General features: G+C 40.3%; 1 long non-coding RNA gene across 1 annotated transcript; it reads left to right on the top strand.

The window, feature by feature from the left end:
• Positions 1 to 982: 982 nt before the first annotated feature.
• LOC104098292 (uncharacterized) lies at positions 983 to 5124 on the top strand. The gene is made up of 2 exons (XR_686724.4): positions 983 to 1355; positions 1528 to 5124. It is a non-coding gene; the product is annotated as an uncharacterized lncRNA (long non-coding RNA).
• The last annotated feature ends 8071 nt before the right edge of the window (positions 5125 to 13195 follow it).

Genomic DNA, 13195 nt, shown 5'->3' with positions numbered 1-13195 from the left:
ATGGAGATAACGGTTTCTCAACATGGCAAAGAAGGATGAGGGATCTGCTCATTCAATAAGGATTACACAAGGTACTTGATGCTGATGCCAAAAAGCCTGATACCATGAAAGTTGAGGATTGGGCTAACTTGGATGAAAGGGCTGCTAGTGCAATCATGTTGCACTTATAAGATGATATGGTAAATAGCATCATTGATGAAGACACCGCACATGGTATTTGGATAACGTTGGAAAGCCTATACATGTCCAAAATGTCCTGACCCAATTTCTCCTATAGGCCGTGATGGCGCCCAACGTTACCGCTAGGCAAGCCAATCGTGAACTAACCGTGTGGTTGTTTCTTTTAACAGTTTAGAAATAGTTGATTCTTAATTATTGAATAGATAAGATGTGAAAATTTAGAAAAATGAGAGATAGCCAATTTTAAGAGTAAATGAAATGAAGTAAATAACCAAAAAAAAAAAAAACAATCATTAAGTGTCTACTAGCATGATCTTCAAGATTAGGTGTCACAAGTGTATGAGCTACTAACAGAATATACAAAAAGTTACTATACTATTGTCTGAAGTGAAATAGACAGAAAGTAAAAGCAAAAGAAAGATTTCGGGTGCTGCAGAACGGGCTCGGAAGGCAGCTCACCACAAAGTCTCGGGGAATTAAGGATGCGCGCCGGGAGGATAACCAGATGCACCTGTCTCAAATCCTGCACGATCAGTGCAGAAGTGTAGCGTGAGTGCATAAACAACATGTACTCAGCAAATATCTAGTCTAACCTCGAAGAAGTAGTGACGAGGGGTCGAATTCGACACTTACTATGGGCTAATAATAAAATATTGAGATTTATAATTAAGCATGGGATATGCAAATAAAACTGAAAACTCAATAATAAGAAATAATGGACAGTCTTTCACTAATAGTAAAATTCCAGTTCAATTTCCATCCTTTAACAATTCAACCACTCAAACCAATGAAACAATTTCTATTATATAGAAGAGCCATGCTTGGTCGACCAAAGGTAGAATAGTCATTTAGCTCAGTAAAACTTTGCCACATGCCTTTTATTCCAATGCCTCATTTAGCTCCGTAGACTATTTTAGATAAGGGTAGAATAGACAAACACATCATTGGTCTAGAAATATCCAATCCTTCGTCTTTCAGTTTCAGAATGTTCCTTGCATGGTTCTATGTTACTGCAATGATAGATTAACATCATTGAAGCTTCAGCTAAATTTTGCAATAAGGTAACCGTCGTCAATTCTTCTAATACAGTCCATTTGTTAACATTTGTGGGAAGCTTCAGTTAAACATTCTCTGTACTAATCCCCTTCTGTCGGCCGTTTCAACTTAAAACTCAGGTGCGTATCTTTTTTTGATTTGTTTCCCATTCGGTATCACTTTTAATTTACTTCTATAACGTTTGGAAATTTTATTTTGTAATTTTCTTTGTGATTCAAGTATTTTTTTTTATTTCTACGCTGACCGCTGGAAGATCTTTTTTTTTTTTTTTTAAAAATTTTACTTTTGCAGGGTTGGGTTTTATTGAATTGGATTTTCCTTGACACCTGACGCAGCTCTTTTATTGCGCCTGAACAAAGTCAGGTTCTTGAATTGTTTTGGTAGCCCTTTCCTTTTGTGTTGCTCTTTTTTTAATTTTGATTTCTGAAGTATATCAATTGCAATTATTTTAGTACAAAATTAGTAAACATATTATTGTTTAGTTAATAAAAGGTAAATTGATGACTAGAAATCGGGCGTGTTTGTTTCCTTACCTTCCAATAATGTGAAATGTTTTTCATCTAATTGAAATTTTGCCCTTAAGAATCACCTTTTCATCTGGCAAGTTTCTTATTAGGTCTCTCTAACTTATCCTTTTGGTGCGGGAATAATAGGATAGAAAGTTTGCCCAATAAGCTGACCTTTTTGGAATTTCCGAGGATGAACTAGTGGCGAAATAATTGTTACTTTTTGTATGTCTTTTTGCAAAAAATACCTCCTTGTTACTCCATTAACGAAGTTTCTTATCTTATCAAAAAGAAAAAAAGAGTAAAAAGAAGAAGTATTTCCTTAGAGGATTACTTATTGTGGCTATTATCTTTCTTATCTCCTACTTCATTCTTAATGTTTTGTATCAGTTGGGCCTTTTGTCGGAGCTCTAAAGAACCAAAATATAAGATTGAATTTCTTCCGTAAGATTCACCTTTTCATCGGATAAGTTGCTTGTCATGTCTTTTACTTTTTGAAGTTCGATTAGACGCCTCTCATAAACTTTGTATGCCATTGAAAATTTAAGATTTTGATGCTTTTACATATGAAAGAAGTTACTGAAATAGTATAGATCCATGTTTGTGGAAATTGGGACCTAATGTGACCTCTTAGTCTCGCTCACACTGGATCATCCAAGAGTTTCATTTCATTTGGATGAATCACTGGTCTTATTTTGTAAAATAAAATGGCATATTTAGATACATCATGTAGGTTGGACTTCTCTTTTTCTTTCATAAGAACCAAGTTCATGGTGCATTCCACAAGTAGTATTCATGCTTTATCATTGTTTAGTGTTCCTTAGATAAGACCACCAATTTATGCTTCAGTATTATCAAAAGCGAAAAGCTCTAAAAAGCATTCCAGGTCGATTGGGGCTTCAAGTGCAAAGCGCAACTGAAGTGCGGGCTTTAGTTAAAAAAGGCGCAATTAAGAGAAAAAAAATAAAATACACATGTAATTCAAGAAAGAAGTAACAAACCCATTCCTAATGTCTTTGTCAAAAACTAATATGCTTATTTGTTGATAATATTTGTCGTTTAACACCGCTCGATTCAAGATAGAACTTATGGGAAATGAGGCGTACACCTTAGTGCTTTGCCTACATTGAAGCACAACTTAAGCAAGGCGAAGCACCCTCCCTGAGCTTTAGTGCTTAAGCTCACCTTAAATGAGCCTTTGACAACACATGCTTAAACTGTTTGTATACGATATACCTATCCGCTGTTTAACACCATTCAAATGAGACAACACTTAATGCTTAAATTGTTTTAGAACTTGTCCATTGTTTACTGTAAAACATATAATTTTCTTTACATTTCTCCTTCTTTTGATACGTCTTTGACTTCCACAGTTAATACTTTTAAGGGGATTGGTTATTGTTGTAATATTTTGACTTGGCTTAGAATTTTGTGGTTAATTTTAATGTGCTATGTTAGAGTTTTGATACATAAAAGACAGTGAGGCCTGCTACATAGGTTGCCACTTCATTTTCCGTATTTGAACTTAAGAATAAGAGGCATAAATAAAGAAAAGCCAGAAAAATGCCTTGATCTACATATGCTCAAATTGGATTAAAACTTTCTAATCCAATTTTATAAATAGAAAGTTTCTGAGTTGATATTGTAGATCATCAGACTAAGCAGATTAAGTATATTTGGCTGCATGTTCTTTTTATCTGGTATGTAAAAGGAAAGCAGCTATAAGCGAATCATTTTGATAGATCCAGAAAAGCTACATCTGACCTAGAAATTGTGTAAGCTTTTAGTTGTCTTTATTTCATTCAACATTTGTTATATCCGCGTGCCAACTTTGCCATGGTAAAAAGTAGGAATAATTTTATTAAGTTGCGTCTCTTTGTTTTTCCTTAACGAAATCTTTTCCTTTTTCTTTCCCGTATTTCATGCTGTAATATATATTCATAAATTTGTTAATTTCTATTTTTTTTTCCCTTCTAGCACAATCTCAGTATTCTTCAAAAATATTTCGAGGATTGTTGGGATTAGTTGGATGTAAGGATGGTTCTAACAACTTGGCATGCTAATGAAGATAAAATGTGAAGGCCGAAGACATAGTTTTGTATTCTAGGCAAATACTGGTCTTAACAAAGTAAATTGATCCATGGAAGAGCATTCTTAAAGTAGGTTGAAAAGCATTGTGAAGGTGAGTAATAAGAGAATGTATAATGAACTCACAAGAAAAGAAGAATACTTAAGTGAGGATCCAAGCTTCGTGGACCATACCTTGATCACTAGAATAACAAACAATTTGTTAGAACAAAGAATTAATTTGAGAACCCAAAAGAATTTGAAGATGTAATTGGAAGGATTTACAGCATCAAGGTAGTTGTAGGTATTTGTAGCAAGAAATGTTGCGGCCACAGTGATAGCAAGGAGTGCCAAAAGGAAAACAAACAAGCTTAACCATTCTTGAACTTCTTGGTGAAAATTGGCAATACTAAGCCTCTTTGTAGCTGGAATAGTGATTCAGAGGAGTCAGAGTGGTCAATATTTGTGTGTGCGCACGCTTTATTTTGTAGAAGTAATGTGGGGCTTGAATGCTTGATCCAAGAGCTATGCGTTACAAAATTATATAGGGCTTTTTGAGGTCCCTTGAAAAATGGAAGGAACAATGTAACACCAAATATTGGATACCAAGTTTGGAGCAGCCTTCCGATTGAGCCCACATGATGACCTGACTCACTTAAAGTGAATGTGCCTTTTTTGTTCAATGCTATGTCTCTCTCTTCTTAGTCATTTCTACTTATAGTTTAACATTTGTGTTATCATTTTGTTTGTAGTGCTTATTGACCACTTTATCTGTACTATATACGTATTAATTTATACCTTTTTCTTAATTTCCGACTCAAATAGTCCGAAAGTTTATGTGACTTGGAGCTGTAAAAGTTTATGTGACTTGAAGCGGGACAAGTTGCCTTATAAAAGTTGATCCTCTGATGTATCTGAAGGGTAGAAATGTTGAAGGCTCGCAGATGATCTTAAGCCTCGATTATTTTTATTATTTACAAACTCTGCTTAGCTCATATAATGCCAAACATTAAACCCATTACTTAGTTTTTGCCAAACTACTAAGTAGGAGTGAACCAGCTTAATTGATGACAGGGAAATTATCTGTTACCTAAATCAGAAGATTACTTATATGACTCGTGATGATCAGTTTGAGCTTGAAACAACCAACACCAGCTCTCTACTCTAAAATATGTACTCGATGCTTTCTATGAAAGTGGACCATATTTGATTATTTATTGTACTTGATACTTTCTGTAAAAGTGGACCAAAGTAATTTCTTGAATTTATGAAATACTCTGCATGCAAATAAGCTGAGTTTGTTTCTTTTGATCTATTCTCATGAGTGTTGTGTCCTTTTCAGGTTTGTGATATTAATAGGTTACATATTTTGTTTTAGACAAGTGTAGGTAAAGATTGCAATGAGTAAGAACTTAAGATGTAGTCCAGTAAATTCTGCAGTTAATTTTCTCAGATGCTTATAATACTTCCAGCAAATATTTGTAATTACTGACATGTTGTTCATTCTTGGAGAAAGTGTCTCTCTTAGCAATGACTATGTTGAAGCTTTAAATAAACTTTTGAGAGAAAATCACGAATAACAAAAATAGGAAATTAAGTGTTCACATCATATCAGAGGAGAATTATGTTTTAAAAATCCATCTCAAGTTGTTTTTTTCATAACTAAAGTAAGAATGAAAATAGACCTTGATCAAATTGTTAGGCCCATGCTAGCACGGCCAATCCATATCTAGTATCAAATATAATTGGACTCCAAGTATTATTACGCACGAATTATGCCGATGTCGTACGGCCCGATCCAATATATATATATATATATATATATATATATATATATATATATATATATATATATATATATATATATATATATATATTGTCGAGGGTCGAACGACACGAAGCATAGATGCATCTATTCTACCACCGAGGTGTTCATCCCGCTCCACAAGAAGAGAAAATACTTTATAGACGCCCAATTCAAGGATTATTAAGAGGCTAACACTCAAGGAAGCACCAATTCTTTTTAACGGTCAAGTAACCCGCCCAAAACTCAAGTATATGAAATTTGACATTTTAAAATTACTCCATCAAGTTCCAATATGATTTAAGCACTTAAATTAACAAGTAGGGTACAAACATCGCAAGTATAACATGATGTGGGTCATAAACTACCCGGACATAATCATAATTAGTAGCTACGCACAGACCCTCATCACCTCGTGCGTATGTAGCCCCCATAAATAGAAGCACATATTAATTGAATTCACCTATGGGGTTAATTTCCTCTTACAAGGTTAGAAAAAAGACTTACCTTGCCTCAAAGCTTACTTTTCGGTCTACAATTGTGCTTTAAACCCTCAACTCGGTGCCAAACGACTCGAAACTAGCAAAATGTTATATAAAATAATCAATACATGTTCAAAAGTTCATATTCTAACAATTAAAGTGATTCCCCAATCCTATTTGAAGAATTCCTAAAATTCACCCTCCCGGACCCACCTACCCAGATTCTGAAATTTATTGAAGAAAGTTGTTACCATAACCTCACGAACTCAAATATATGATTTTTACTAAATTCCATAACTATTTTCGTGGTTAAATCTCATTTTTATCAAAACCTAAAATTTTCATCTAAACCCATGATTTCAAAAATTTTACATGTTAAATCTACCCATAATCTATGTATTTAACTCACATTATATAGAAATTACTTACCTCAATATGTTAGGTGAAAACCCCTCTCTAAGAGCTCCAAAAATTGCCCAAGGAATGAAATAAATGAGCTCAAAATGCCTAAGTCCCGAATTAAATGAGGTTCTATTTTCTGCGATTTTCGCACCCGCGATATAATAGCCGCACCTGCGGTTCCGCTTCTACGAAAAAACCATGCAGGTCAAGGCCAGGCTGATCCCCTTCGCTTATGCGCCCAGCTGGTCATACCTGTGATAAAATCATACCTGCGATGTTGCCCGCTTTTGCGGTTGCTTCCTTCGCACCGCCTTCGCAGGTGCGGTCCCCGGCTTGCTTCTGCGATCAGTGGGCTGCCCTTTTGCTGGCCCGCTTTTGCAGCAAAAGGCTCGCTTCTGCGAGGTCGCACCTGCGGGTGGCCAAGCGCATGTGCGATTGCAACAGAAGCTGGGAGCTTCAGTTGTTGCTCCCAAGTTCCAAACTTGGTCCAAGCCTCATCCGATTAACACCCGAGGCCCCCGGGGCCCCGCTCGAACATACCAACAAGTTTGAAATCGTAAAACGGAAACGCTCGAATCCTTGGAACAGATAAAATAATATCAAAACTAAGAATCATACCCCCAAACCAAATCAAGTCAACCTAAGAACTTCAAGTTCTTCAAACTTACTCCGAACGCGCCGAAATCCACTTAAACTACTCGGAATGACACCAAGTTTTGCGTGCAAGTCTTAAATCACCATACAGAACTATTCTTAGGCTCGGAATCCCAAGTGGACCTCGATAACACCAAATCCTACTTCAAATCAAATTTAAAGAACTTTGAAACTTTCAAAGAGCCAACTTTCACTATTAGGTGCCGAAACTCTCCCGGGTCATCCCCAAGTCCAAAATCATCATACGAACCTATTGGGACCGTCAAATCCTGATTCTGAGGTTGTTTTCTCAAAACGTTGACCAGAGTCAAACTTAGCCCTTTCGCCAACCTTAAGGAACTAAGTGTTCCGATTTCAACCTGAACCCTTCCAAATCCTGAACTAACTATCCCCGTAAGTCATAAAAATAGTAAAAGCACATACTTGGAGTCTTATTTAGGGGAAAGGGATCTAGAAAGCAAAACGACCGATCGGATCTTTACATTCTCCACTTCTTAAATAAATGTTCATCCTCGAACGGGTCTAGAATTATACCAGTAATGCTGAATAAGTGTGGATATCTACTCCGTATTTCCTCCTCGGACTCTCAAGTCGCCTCCTCGACTAGTTAGCCCCTCCACTAAACCTTTACCGCGTAAATCCTCTTGTACCTCAATTGGTGAACCCGTCTATCAACAATGGCAACTGGCCCCTCCTCGATATACTGGGAGGCAAAGGAAGCTGATAAGCAACCTCCCCAACTCGTCTCAACACCTCAAATGGACCTATAAACCTTAGGCTCACCTTGCCCTTCTTCTTGAACCTCATGATCCCCTTCATCGGCGAGACCTTCAAGAGAACCTTCTCGCCCACCATAAATGATAAGTCACGCGCCCTCTAATCTGCGTAGCTCTTCTATCTGGACTGTGCTATGTGAAGTCGCTCCTGAATTAACTTTATCTTTTCCAAGGCATCTTTCACCAAATCAGTACCATATAACTTAGCCTCGTCGGGATCAAACCATCCGATGGGTGAACAACATCGCCGACTATATAAAGCCTCAAATTGAACAATCTCGATGTTGGACTGATAATTGTTGTTGTAAGAAAACTTGGCCAAGGGCAAGAATCGATCTCACTGCCCTGCAAAGTCAATCACACATGCGCTGAGCATATCTTCTACGATCTGAACTGTCTGCTCCGACTGCCCGTCGGTCTGCGGATGAAAAGCTATGCTGAGCTCTACACGGGTCCCCAACTCTCTCTGTACAACTCTCCAGAAATGTGAAGTAAACGGAGGGCCTCTATCTAATATGATAGAAACGGGCACTCCATGCAACCGAACTATCTCCTGAATATAAATCTGGGCCAACTTCTCTGAAGTATTCGTGGTCACAACCGGAATGAAGTGTGCCGACTTGGTTAACCTGTCGACAATGACCCAAACTACATCAAACTTCCGCAAGGTCCGCGACAGCCCAACTACGAAGTCCATAGTAATGCGCTCCCATTTCCCCTCAGGTATATCCATCTGCTGGAGTAGGCCACCTAGACTCTGGTGCTCATACTTAACCTACTGGCAATTTAGACACTTCAAAACATACTCAACTATGTCCTTCTTCATCCGCCACCCCTAATAATGTTGCCTCATATCGCGATACATATTCGTAGAACTTGGATGAATAGAATACCGAGAACTGTGTGCCTCCTCTATAATCCTCTCCCTCAAGCCATTGACATTAGGAACACATAGGCGACCCTGGAGTCGCAGGACACCATCCTCGCTGATAGTAACCTCCTTGTCTCCACTCTGTAGTACCGTCTCTTTAAGAACCAAGAAGTGCGGATCATCAAACTAACGAGCCTTGATCTGCTCCAATAGTGAAGACTGGGCAACGATGCATGCAAGAACTCAGCTGGGCTATGAAATATCCAACCTCACAAGTCTGTTAGACAAGGGATGAATGTGCAAAGCTAATGCCCTCTCCTCCGCTGAAATGAATGTCAAGATACCCATACTCTCCGCCTTTCTGCTCAAGGCATCCGCAACTACATTCGCCTTGCCCGGATGGTAAATAATGGTAATATCATAGTCCTTTAGTAACTCAAGCCACCTACGCTGTCTCAAATTGAGATCCCTTTGCTTGAAGAAATGCTGCAAGTTGTGATGATCGATGTAAACCTCACATGACACTCCATAAAGATAGTGCCTCCAGATCTTAAGAGCATGAACAATAGCGGCCAACTCCAAATCGTGTACCGGGTAATTCTTCTCATGGGGCTTCAGCTGACATGAAGCATATGCAATAACTCGCCCCTCCTGCATCAATTCACAACCCAGACCAATGCGTAAAGCTTCGTAATACACAGTATACATCCCCAAACAGGAAGGCAACACTAGAACTGGTGCCATAGTCAAAGCTGTCTTGAGCTTCTGAAAGCTCGCCTCATAATCATCGGACCAAGGGAATGGAGCACCCTTCTAGGTCAATCTAGTCAAAGCGGTTGTAATAGATGAGAAGCCCTCCACAAACTGGCGATAATAACCTGCTAACCCCAAGAAGATCCTAATCTCAATCGTCGTAGTGGGACGTGGCCAACTCTGAAATGCCTCGATCTTCTTGGGATCGACCTTAATACCCTCGCCTGAAACAACATGCCCCAAGAATGCCACATAATCTAACCAAAACTCACACTTGGAGAACTTAGCATATAGCTTCTATTCCCGCAAGGTCTGAAGCACCATTCTCAAATGCTGCTTGTGCTCCTCCATGCTGCGCGAGTAGATCAAGATGTCATCAATGAAGACAATGACAAATGAATCAATATACAGCTTGAACACCTTGTTCATCAAATCCATAAACGTCGTTGGCGCGTTAGTCAAACCAAAGGACATCACTAGAAACTCATAATGGCCACATCTAGTCTGGAAAGCAGTCTTCGGAACATCCGAATCCCGAATCTTCAACTGATGGTACCCCAATCTCAAATCGATCTTGGAGAACACCCTGACACCCTACAACTGGTCAAACAAATCACCAATACGTGACAACGGGTACTTGTTTTTTATGGTAACTTTGTTCAACTGGCGGTAATCAATGCACATCCGCATAGTCCTATCTTACTTCTTTACAAATAACACTGGTGCACCCCAAGGAGATACACTCGGCCTGACGAACCCCTTTGCCAACAACTCCTCAACTTGTTCCTTCAAATCTTTCGGAGCCATAAGGTACGGTGGGATAGATATAGGTTGGGTGCGTGGAGCCAAATCAATGAAGATCAGAAGGAAACACATCGGAGAACTCTCGGACTACGGGTACTGAATTGATCGCCGGAGTCTCTGCGGTAGTATCCCGAACATAGGCTATATAAACCAAATAACCCTTCTCGACCATGTGTCGATCTTTCATAAAAGAGATGATCCGACTAGGTGTGCTGATAGACGAATCCTTCCACTCCAATCTAGGAAACTCTAGCATCGCCAAGGTAACAGTCTTGGCATTGAAATGAAGGATGACACGATGTGGAGATAACTAGTCCATGCCCAAGATGACCTCAAAGTCGGTCATATCAAGCAACAAAAGATATGCTCTAGTCTCATTACCACAAAATATGACAACACAGGACCGATAGATCTGATCCACAACAACAGAATCGCCCACTGGAGTGGACACATAAATGGGAGTACCCAAGGACTCACGAGGGACATCCAGGAAATGATAAAATAGAGACAACACATATGAATAGGTAGACCCTTTATAAAATAATACCGAAGCATCCCAACCGTAGACAGAAATAATACATGTGATCACGACATCTGAGGCCATTGCATCTGTTCTGGCGGGAAAAGCATAGAATCTAGTTGGAGAGCCACTTGACTGGCCTTCACATGCCTGGCCTCCACCTCTAGGACGACCCCTACCCATCTGCCCTCTTCCTTTAGATGGACGGACGGCTGGTGCAGCTACTTGTGCTGTAATCATAGGCTGAGAACCCTATTGCACTGCCTTGCCCTAAAGTCTGGGGCAGAACCTCCGCACATGCATGAAATGCCCGCACTCGAAACAATCTCTCGGTACGGTGGACTGCTGGCATGTCGTTTGACCCTGATGGCCTGAATACCCACTGGAGGAACCTTGGATAGCTGGTGGGCGATAGAAACTCTCTGGCATGGAGCTGAAATAAGGTCACACTAGAGCACCCCGAGGAGGCGGTGGGCTCCCCCTACCCCTAGACGGCGCACTACTGAACCCTCTGGAATAATTGAACCGCTTGTCCGCGAAATCTGCTCTTGGCCCCGTTGACTATAACCCTCAATCCTCCGAGCTATCTCCACAACTAGCTGGTAAGAAGTCCCCATCTCAACCTCCCGGGCTATAGTGGCCTGAATACCTGAGTGAAACCCCACAACGAACCTCCGTACTCTATTCGTCTCAGTAGAAAGTATCATAAGTTCATGGCGAGACAACTTAGAGAATCTCGCCTCATAATCGGTCACTGACATCTGACCCTATTGGAGCTACTCAAACTGAAATCGTAGCTCTTCCCTTTGAGAGGGTGGAATATACCTATCCAAAAAGGTTCGCATGAACTAGTCTCAAGTCATGGGAGGAGAACCTACTGGTCGGCCAAGGAGATAAGACTGCCACCATTTTTGGGCCCTGCCCTCCAACTCGAAAGTAGTAAAGTCCACCCTATGGGACTCTAATATCCTCATGTTGTGCAGTCTGTCCCTGCACAGATCAATGAAATCCTGAGGATCCTCATGTCGCTCATCTCCAAAGACAGGAGGGTGTAGCCTGGTCCATCTATCCAATAGCTTCTGCGGCTCGACGGCCGCAGCTAGTCTAGGCTCAGGCATGGCTGCTTCTACTGGCTGGACTTCGCCCATGGGTAGTGTACCCGAGGTCTGATATACGGCAGCTGCATGCCTAGGAGCCTGAGCAGTAGGGGTCTGTGCTCCCCCTCCCGCCTGAGATGTGGTTGGGTCTGCTGGAAATAAACAAATATGAGTCATAGTATCCAAGAACTGTAGCATACGGCCCATGACCTCCTAGAAGCCCGGTGCTATCATGAAATCTATCGGGGTTGGCTCTGCTGCAGGAACCTCGACCTGCTCTTCAATAATGGGATCATCTACTGGATCCGCTGGTGGCATGCCTGGGGCAACTCTAGGACGTCCTCATCTTCTACCATGGGCTGGAGCCCTGCCTCAGCCTCTAGCAATAGTGGGAGCATCTCCTCCCGGGTCTGGAACATCTGTTGTGCGTGTCCTCACCATCTATGAGAGAATAAGAGAAGTATACTTAGTATAGTATTGACTGCATGATAGGAGATGAAGAGAGAGTATTTTCCTAACACTCTATAGCCTCTCGAAGATAAGTACAGACGTCTCTGCACCGATCCGCAAGACTCTATTAGTCCTGCTCATGACTTGTGAGACCTACGTGAACCTAGTGCTCTGATATCATGTTGTCACGACTCAATTTCTCCTATAGGCCATGATGGCGCCCAACGTTACGGCTGGGCAAGCCAACCGTGAACAAACCGTGTGGTTATTTCTTTTAACAGTTTAGAAATAGTTAATTCTTAATTATTGAATAGATAAGATGTGAAAATTTAGAAAAATGAGAGATAACCAATTTTAAGAGCAAATTAAATGAAGTAAATAACCAAAAAAAAATCATCAAGTTTCTACTAGCATGATCTCCAAGACCAGATGTCACAAGTGTATGAGCTACTAATAGAATATACAAAACGATACTACACTACTGTTTGAAGTGAAATAGACAGAAAGTAAAAGCAAAAGAAAGATTTCGGGTGCTGCAGAACGGGCTCGAAAGGCAGCTCACCACAAAGTCTCGTGGTATCAAGGATGCGCGCTGGGAGGATAACCAGATGCACATGCCTCAGATCCTGCACGATCAGTGCAGAAGTGTAGCGTGAGTACATAAATAACATGTACTCAATAAGAATCTAGTTTAACCTCGAAGATGTAGTGATGAGGGGTCGACTTTGACACTTACTATGGGCTAATAATAAAATACTGAGATTTATAATTAA

The sequence above is a fragment of the Nicotiana tomentosiformis genome, chromosome 2 (genome assembly GCF_000390325.3).
Source record: "Nicotiana tomentosiformis chromosome 2, ASM39032v3, whole genome shotgun sequence".
Taxonomy (NCBI): Eukaryota; Viridiplantae; Streptophyta; class Magnoliopsida; order Solanales; family Solanaceae; genus Nicotiana; species Nicotiana tomentosiformis.
This window is presented reverse-complemented; position numbering and strand designations above follow the sequence as displayed.